The following is a 9921-nucleotide window of genomic DNA, read 5'->3' as shown; positions in this document are numbered from 1 at the left end:
GCCGACAGCGGTAACGTTTTTGGAACGCGCTGGCTAGCGCGTTCATTTCTGAAGTACTTTGTTTGTTGTTTGGGCTGTGCGCAACGGAATCAAGCGTTGTTTCCTTTTTGCCTCGCGGCTGCGAGGGTTCTGTGCCTTCTAAAGGATTGTCCGTGTAATTGCATTTCCACACGTCGCGGACGTGTAACTTTCTTTCTGGCATTAGTGGCGGAGTGCAGGGGGCGGGGTTCGTTTTCCTCCGCACTACCGTCACGAAGGCTTTGTTTGGATACCTACTTATGTGTATGGACTTAAAACACCAAAGCGGAGGGTAGTGGTGGTGATTATAACCACGCTCTGCCGTGTTTGGGTTTCACTCTTGTTGTTTGCCAAAGGACATTGCTTCCCAAAGCGGAGGGCAGTAGTGACAGGAACTACGCTCTGCCGTATTTGGTGAAATTCATGGTATATTGGAACTATGTGAACTTGGTGCTACTTACTCAAAGGAGCGGATCCCATTGCATCATTCTAGCACGGGTGTGCTCTAACTATTGTTTATCTACCTCATATCAGAATCCACATATTAAGCTCCTTGTTCGTATGTTGGGGTATGTGTATGTTAGCAAGGCTGGTTCATAGTAGTAAGATGAGGAGTGCCTGACTTCATGTTAATCCTTTGTTTGTTTTGTGCAGGAGTGAAGGAAGACGGGGGTTCCAGCAAGTGGGTGTTTAGTGCCTATCTTTTACAGGTGATTGCAGGGGTTCTTGTTTAGTAAGACTTTATGAGAGTAGGATTGTATATGGTATTAACATATGCCCTTTTGTCTTTCAGTTTCTTTTTCCCTGCTGCCCCTTCCTTTCTCCCCCTTTATTCTTTGTTGGGTTTTTTCCCCTTTATGGGGTTTTTCCCTCGCCGTATCGTCTGAACACCCTGTGTTTACTATTCAGGGTGTTTGGAGGGTCCGGAGGTGGAGCATTGTTGCTGCATGCGGATCCTGCGGAGTGTCAACCTGACACTTGCTGCTCTGTTTTACTATTAGTATTAGGTTGGGTTTGCTTTCTCCAGAGTAATTGTTTGAAGTTCATCTTCCTCCTTTGGGTCTGTCCGCAATGTATGTTTTAAGGGTGCCAGCGAAGTCATCAGTCCCGATATTCCCCCAGGAGTTGCACAGAGAGATGAGCCGGGATCCTTTTAAAATTTAAATCTCGTATTTTGTGTAATTTTTTTGTTTGATTTGACTTTTTCAAACAAGGAGGCTATTGGCGAGATTAATGGGCTCTTTAGAGTATAACTTGTATCGTTTACATTTCTTGTTTTCCCGACTTTTTTCCTTTTAGGGAGTCCCTTAAGGGCGACAGCCTTCTCTCCCGGTGTCTTCCTCACCCTGCCAGAATGCATGGTTGACTTTTTGGTGCTAACACCTCCTCAACCGCACCAGGCTGGGTTGTGCGGAGAGTAGGTGGTGCGTGAGTGGCGCTGGAGGAAAGTCATCCCTATGTAGCTGCCGTAGAATTGTAAATAGTCATTTGTAGAGTCAGCAGGAGTCTCCCCTGTACTGGCACAGCCTCTCCTCTGCAGCAGGCCTCACCACAACCCTTGCTGCAGGGAAGTCGCTCAGCCCCCAGCCGTAACTCCAAGAGCTCCAAGCACCAGGACGGTGGGCAGGGCAAGGCTGGGCTGATGGTCAGAAAGGCAACATACCAGAACAGAAGTAAGAGAGTGGAGGGGCAAGCGGGGCTCTCAGGGCCGGGTCGTAGGCTGCATCTGATCTAATCAGGCCTCCTCTGCCATACCGCCTGGGCCACTCTCACTGCATCCGCCGTGCTAAAGGCAGCCGCGCTTGCCAATGCCCTCCCACTCAGGTACCTGCCGTGACCGCCTCGTACTGGACGTCCAGTTATGCCCCAGAGGCTAGAACAGCTGGGGCGGGCAAGGACATCAGTCTCAGTGTCAGTGTGAGGAGCTATTAGAACTGCAGAGTGGCGCCTTTTCCCACTTTGCACTCGAGCTCCTAGCTTCTGAGCGTTTTCCCTCTTTGCACTCGGGCTCCTAGCTTTGGAGCCTTTTCCCACTTTGCACGCAAGCTCCTAGCTTCTGAGCCTTTTCCTACTTTGCACTCGGGCTCCTCAGCTTCTGAGCCTTTTCCCACTTTTCACTCGGGCTCCTAGCTTCTGCGCCTTTTCCCACTTTGCACTCGGGCTCCTAGCTTCTGAGCCTTTTCCCACTTTGCACTCGGGCTCCTCAGCTTCTGAGCCTTTTCCCACTTTGCACTCGAGCTCCTGGCTTCTGAGCCTTTTCCCACTTTGCCCTCGGGCTCCTCAGCTTCTGAGCCTTTTTCCACTTTGTACTCTAGCTCCTAGCTTCTGAGACTTTTCCCACTTTGCACTCGAGCTCCTAGCTTCTGGGCCTCCTTTTCCCACTTTGCACTCGGGCTCCTCAGCTTCTGAGCCTTTTCCCACTTTTCACTCGAGCTAGTCCTAGCTTCTGAGCCTTTTCCCATTTTGCACTCCGGCTCCTCGGCTTCTTGCTTCTCACTCACTCGCTTGCTCGCTCATGCTGCCTCTATTTTATCTCTCTGCCCCCTGAGCACAAATCACAATGACAGACCCCACAGTCCCAAAATCCTGACAAACCTCAAACTGCGGTGATTGAAGGACGTGGGATCACAGGAGGTCTCGAGGAGTCACAGCAAAAGCTTACGGCGGAGCTTTAGCCTCAGGAGTGCGTTTTTTTTTTTTTATGGAGGCAGCAAAGGAGCGAAAGCTTAGTCCTTCCTCCTTCGACTCTGCTCGGGGAAACGTCGGAGCAGCATCAGCAATCTCAAAAACTAGAACCGGATCTCACCACCACAAGAGCATTAAAGTCGGGGGTGGAAGAGGATGGAAGAGGATGAAAATGGGAAGTTTACTTATGGAAAAAACTGAAACATGTCCTGTGTGCACACACCAGTATACGACAATCGATTAGATTTAGGACTGTGTGGCCTAATGGGTAAGGCAGTGGTCTCCTAAAGCAAAGAGTGTGGTTCGAGTCCCATCTGAGGTGCACACCAATATCCCCTCGTACATTTCTAGAAAACCTTTGTCAGATGCATTTTTGACCCGGCAGAAGATATTCCTTTGGAAAAAATGATTTAAAGTGTATTGGTGTAACTGTTGTTTCTAGAGGTGGTGAAAGGCTTTCAGGCACTTGAATAGGGCAAGTCAGGATTCATGAAACGTATACAACCTTTGAGTGTGTGTAAATTGGAATATCCAGGAAGGAGCAGTTTGTACTACTTTCAAAACAGTTTTTCTCCACTTCTGGAAACATCCAGAGCTATATAAAGCATACTCTGAGCTTTAATCTCATGAAGAAAGAGGTTTAAATGCAAAAAAGAAAACAATAGCTTATCGTACTGGCGACATTCTCATTATATAAATTCCAAAAAAGTGATTTAATTGAAAGGAGCTGAAAAAACCCCACAATGGTTTGTAAACCTAAATAACTATACATAATATATTTTCCATCCTTGCATACCACCTACAGTATAAAAATAAACGCAGGACACATGACCTCGTGGCCTGATGGATAAGACGTCTGACTTCGAATCAGAAGATTAAGGGTTCGAGTCCCTTAGTGGTCGGTTTTTGCCAAACGTCACACAATTCAGGTTTCCATTCAGAATGGAAGCAGGCTCTTCCAATAGTCTCATAGCCATCATGTTCTCATTCCTAATTAATAATAAAGTGGAGTACATACTGCACAGTCATTTAGATTGCATCTTCAGTCTAAAATCTAGTGCATTTAAGTGGCATTAAAAAGTGCTTCTATGTACACGCACTGAATATGTACTAGGTTTGCAGAATTTTGACTTGACAGAATGGGTTTTTAGCTTAAGTGTGTGTAGATGAACTGCAAGGTGTGTAAGTATGTGTTCATGGAGTGCTTCAAGTGTAAAATCTGTATGATTTGTGCAGTTAAAGTGCTAATTTTGCCTACGAGAAAGAAAAGTACTACAGAAGAATTATAAAGGATTGGCACATTGGCTGCCTTTGCTGATGACACAGTTGGCTAATTTGTAAAGCACTGGTCTATTAAGTTGCAGAGTGTGGTTGAACTTGGTTAGTAGACTTGGTGCCTGTTTCTGTGTCCTGCTGAAGACAAGGACGGCTTGATACCACTGTCAAAGCCCAGTTTAATGAGAAAAGCATCCATGGAAGAAGAAGTGTTGATTCGAAAATGGTACTCCTCCAATTTCTCTGCACTTGCTACAAATGCAGAGTATCCATTATAGCACAGAACAGAGTGTTAAAGTCGGGATGGAAGAGGATGAAAATGGGAAGTTTACTTATGGAGAGAACTGAGAAATGTCCTGTGTGCAGACACCAGTGTTGGACGATTGAATACATTTAAATAATGCCTCTAGATTGCTAGTATTTATCTGTGCCTCAGTGGCCTAATGGATAAGGCTTTGTCAGATGCATTTTTGACCCGGCAGAAGATATTCCTTTGGAAAAAATGATTTGAATTGGATTGGTGTAACTGTTGTTTCTAGAGGTGGTGAAAGGCTTTCAGGCACTTGAATAGGGCAAGTCAGGATTCATGAAACGTATACAACCTTTGAGTGTGTGTAAATTGGAATATCCAGGAAGGAGCAGTTTGTACTACTTTCAAAACAGTTTCTCTCCACTTCTGGAAACATCCAGAGCTATATAAAGCATACTTTGAGCTTTAATCTCATGAAGAAAGAGGTTTAAATGCAAAAAAGAAAACAATAGCTTATCGTACTGGTGACATTCTCATTATATAAATTCCCAAAAAGTGATTTAATTGAAAGGAGCTGAAAAAACCCCACAATGGTTTGTAAACCTAAATAACTATAAATAATATATTTTCCATCCTTGCATACCACCTACAGTATATAAATAAACGCAGCAGGACACATGACCGTGTGGCCTAATGGATAAGGCGTCTGACTTCGAATCAGAAGATTGAGGGTCAGAGTCCCTTCGTGGTCGGTTTTTGCCAATGGTCACACAATACAGGTTTCCATTCAGAATGGAAGCAGGCTCTTCCAATACTCTCATAGCCATCATGTTCTCATTCCTAATTAATAATAAAGTGGAGTACATACTGCACAGTCATTTAGATTGCATCTTCAGTCTAAAATCTAGTGCATTTAAGTGGCATTAAAAAGTGCTTCTATGTACACGCACTGAATATGTACTAGGTTTGCAGAATTTTGACTTGACAGAATGAAAAGGGGGGGCCCTCGGCCCCCCCGCCCGCATGGCGGCGCGGCGACCGTCGCCCCCCCTTTCTCTGGTGTTGCCATTCGGCGGTGGGGGCGTGCCCTGGGGGGGCGCGGCCCACCGCCGATTGGCCGGCGGCCTCCCTGACCCGGATCCTAGGTAGTGGGTCCGGGTCAGGGGGGGTGGGCTATAGGAGGGGCCGCCTGGCCCCTCGGGAATAAAGAGGTGGGGAGCGCCCAGGAGACCCCCTTGTCCCTGGACGCTCCCTCGCTGAAACGGTGTGCCCCGCGCTCGGGGCTTCTTTGTTTTTTAATTTTCCCTTTTTTTTTTTCTTGCAGGGTTGGTGTCGGCGCTGTGAGCAAACGAGCCGCGTGGAGCCAGCGTTATCGGGCAGGAGGAGCCGCGTCGGAGCAACGTCGGGACAGCGAGAGGAGAACTCGGGGCTCGGCGGAGCAACGTTGGGACAGCGAGAGGAGAACTCGTGGCGCCGGTGTAGGGCAGGCAAGAGCGGCTGTGGAGAGTGGTGCGGGCCGCCCCAGGCTCATCGAGGTATTGTGCGAGGGCGGGTGTACCAGCGACGGCGCATCGGCCGGCCAGTGTGTGTAGTGAGCGGCCGGTTGCCAGGGAAAGCCGACTCATCTGTAAGACCGGTAGACTGAACATTCAGCTACCTACAAAATACCTAAAGTTAATCTTGTGTTGCCTGATGCTATTTTATTGAAAAGTGAAGCAGCGTGTTGCCTTGATTCGCGCCTTCGGGGAGTGCGAGCTGTGTGTGGGGCAGGGATTAACTGGGCAGCGATCGGTACAGGAGCAAGGTTTCCCGCCAATTTAGAGCGGAGCGGGGGGGGGGGCTGGTCGAGCGCTAACTGAAGGGTTTGATTCACGCGAGTGAAAGCGAAGCAGGCTCAAACAGGGCAATACTTGGAGGGGAGACCCTGATACGTTTCTTACAAATTGAGACAGTTAACTGTTTTACTGGGGGGGGAATACCGGATGTTTGGTGGTAATTTTAAAAAGGCAATGCATTGTATTATGTGGGATTAATGGTGCTCTCCCAGGTATCAAAGACAATTTTATTTCAGGAGTTACCCTGTTGCAGTGCCGCATGTTTCTTGTGAATTACAATATAACACAATTTGTGAAATTCAACCGTTTACTGGGGTAGAGTACAAGAAGTGGGGTTTAATTAAAGGCAATGCACAAGATTGTGGATAATTAACGGTGTTCTTCCCAGGTATTATTAACAAGTTGTTTCAAGAATTAATGTTAAATCATTAGCTGTGCTACTGTGCAGCACAGGAAGTAGGGTTTGAATTCAAAGGCTTTGCCACAAGGTATTAATGCTATTTGCCACAAGGTATCAATGCTATTTTCCATTTCAGGCTTTTAGCGACATTATTGGTCCAATCCATTCTTCAGAGAGGACGTAAGGAGTGCAAACGCGCAGCCTGGTTGGGGGACATGAACACAGACGGTCTCTCCGCCGAGTGCACGGGACTGGTCGGTAAGAGGGGTACGGGGGCTAGCATTCATTGCTCCAGGTGGCCGCCGGGTGGGTCTACATTAGGTTTACTCACCCCCTTACATAAGCGGACAAGCCGCTAGTGTTGCGGTCGCCGTTGCATGGTGCTGAAAGCCCCCTGGTGACCCTCCATCAAAACAAAAAGGTACACATAGTTGACCGGTTGTGATATTAAGAGAGTAGGCTGCGGTTGTTTGGGGTAAGATCATGCCAGGTCAACGGGGTGGAAAAAGGGGGTCCAACATGGAGGCGATGATGCGGGCTATGATGCGTGAGATGAGTGAAATAAAGCAGCAGCTAGGGAAAGTAAATGAGCTGGAAGCACGGATGAACGAGAGGCATGGGGATGCCCCGGGCCCATCGGGTAGGCCTATCCGCAAGAGGGTGGCACCAGTGCCAAGGGGGGAATTCGTCACCCCACCCAGGAAGTCTAGGTCCAAGAGACCCAGGGATGCTGCCCCCACCCCAGGGCCAGTAGAACCGGTACCTGCCGCGCCGCCGGCGGTCGTCCCACCCCCGCATTTGCCTATGCCTGCACCCCTTGCCCCCGTGGTGCCGGTGCCGGCAGGTCAACCAGTAGACGCTGGGCCTGTTCCCCCACCGGTGCCCACAATCCCGGATACAGGGTTGCCACACCCGGCTCCCGCCCTGCCAGCTGCGCCATTACCACAGGGCATAACCCCAGTGGTACCTGTTGTCCCGGGGGGTAATCTAGATTCAATGCCCCCTGAATTGTTATCCCAGATAACGGCCTTGATGCCATGGCTCCAAAAAGGGGGAGCTTTCCCGAATTCTGCAGACCATGCAGCAGAGGCGGCGAGGTTCGTGGAAAAAATCAGATCGGCAGCGGTCGCCGACAGTGTTGTATTGCCAATATCTTCTCCCCTTGCAGGTCCAAGTGTTCCCCAGCCGGACGGAGTTAAAGGGCAGCCGCCCCCGGTGCCCGCACTTGGTAAGCAAGTGGCATTGCCGCTCTTGGGGGACGGTGTTTTACCTTCCAGGGGCGAGAATTTGGCTCAGCATGTGTCATTAGCTGTGAAAGAGATGATTTGGGCTGACAAATACGTTTATATTTATTCTTTGTTGTTAGACAATAGGGAAATGGAGCAGGTAAAAACACTTAAAGAGTGGATGCTCCCAAGCGAATGGAGGGTGCAGTGTGCTAGATTTAGGGTTGAAGAAACTCTCAACAACTGGATGAAAGCATGGGCTGTATTCACTGCTATTAAAGCTGAGCGTCCTCCAGATTTGCAGGCAGCATTGGCATGCTACTCGAGCAGGATTGTGGGGTGGAGTGAACAGTATTCTGGGGAGGCATGGAAAGGGTATGATGTCAATTTCAGGAAGGCATTGGAATTCAATAGAACATTGGCATGGGACACGGTAGATTCCATGGCTTGGCACAAACAGTTCTCGGATACTGCACCTCCCCCCCAGTTCGGTTCGGTCAAGGTGTTCTCTAGACCTCAACAACCCTTTCGGCCCCCCCAAACGAGTGAGGTACCTGGGAAGTTTAGGGCCAGCGGGTCAGAGAAGAAAGGGGTGTGCTGGGATTTTAATAGGCGCACCTGCACAAGGGCCGCGTGTAAGTTCAGACATGCATGTTCCTCCTGTGGGCACCCCTCTCATCCAGAAACTGCCTGTAGGTCCAAGCAGGGAAACACAGGTCAGAGGGGTAGGGGAAAGGCACTATAAGACAAACAGGTTAGGCCCCCCACTCCAGTGGATGTGGTGGCAATGATTCCATGGCTGAATAGATACCCGGACCACACAGCGGCCACCCTACTCCAAGAAGGTTTCTCTAAAGGCTTTAGGATCCCGGCCACGGGATACACAGGCAGCGCGCACTGTAGAAACCAACTGTCAGTCAAGCACAATCCGGCTGTGGTGGCCGCCAAAATTGACAAGGAGCTATCGTTAGGCAGGATAGCGGGCCCTTTCACCGAAGTGCCGGTACCTGATTTTGTCTGTTCCCTGTTAGGAGTTGTCCCCAAAAAGGAGAAAGGGCAATTCAGATTGATACATAACCTGTCAGCACCTAGGGGGACGTCACTGAATGATGCCATTGACGAGGGTATCTGTAGTGTTAAATACGCCTCTTTTGATCAGGCTGTTAACTTATTACAGGCCACAGGACCCGGAGCGCTGATGGCGAAATCAGACATAGAATCAGCCTTTCGCCTCCTCCCGGTCCACCCAGCCGATCAGCATCTCTTAGGCTTCACCTTTGGGGATATGTTCTACATGGACAAATGCATGCCCATGGGTTGTTCGATATCTTGCGCTTACTTCGAGATGTTTAGCTCTTTTCTTGAATGGGCCATGAGACAAGTGACGGGCCATCAGCGGGTCATGCATTATTTAGATGATTTCCTCTTCCTTGGTACAGCGGGATCTCAGGAGTGTGCACTGGCATTGCAGGAATTTTGCGTGCTCATGCGGGCTTTTGGAGTCCCGCTTGCGCCCGGGAAGACGGTTGGCCCGACCACCTGCTTAGAATTCCTCGGCATTGAGATTGACTCAATGGAAGGATGTTTTAGATTACCTAGGGACAAGGTGGACAAATTCAAGACAGCGCTACAGTTATGCCTCCGGAAGGAGAAGGTCACTTTGCAGCAATTACAGGAGGTGGTAGGGCAATTGAACTTTGCACTGAGGATCATCCCCATGGCTCGCCCATTCTCTCGCTCTATTGCGCAGGCAATGAAGGGGCTGAGGGAGAAGCACCACCGCACCCGGCTGTCGGTTGAAATTCGCCAGGATATGCTTATATGGATGGCATTCCTGGAGGATTTTAACGGCAGGGTAGTCTGGCCCGGCCCGCTGACAACATCAGCAGAGTTGGGCCTGTGGACGGATGCTGCCGGGAGTGTGGGCTTCGGCGCCATTCTAGGGAACAGGTGGGTCGCTCAACAGTGGCCGGGAGAATGGAGGACATGGGGTCTGACCAGCAACATTGGCTTCCTGGAACTCTTCCCAATATGGGTGGCACTGATGGTCTGGCCCGAACACCTATGTAATCAATCAGTGGTGTTTTGGTCAGACAACATGACGGTGGTGGAATGTATCAACCAGCAGGGGGCACGGTGTCCTTTCATACTTCGTCTGATCAAAGAAATTGTGTTGCAGTGCCTTAAATTGAATGTCAACTTTAAGGCCAAACATGTCCCGGGTGTTCTGAA

Source organism: Lissotriton helveticus, chromosome 5_1, assembly GCF_964261635.1.
Source record: "Lissotriton helveticus chromosome 5_1, aLisHel1.1, whole genome shotgun sequence".
Classification (NCBI taxonomy): domain Eukaryota; kingdom Metazoa; phylum Chordata; class Amphibia; order Caudata; family Salamandridae; genus Lissotriton; species Lissotriton helveticus.
The sequence above is the reverse complement of the archived record's forward strand: the minus strand, read 5'-3'. Positions refer to the sequence as shown.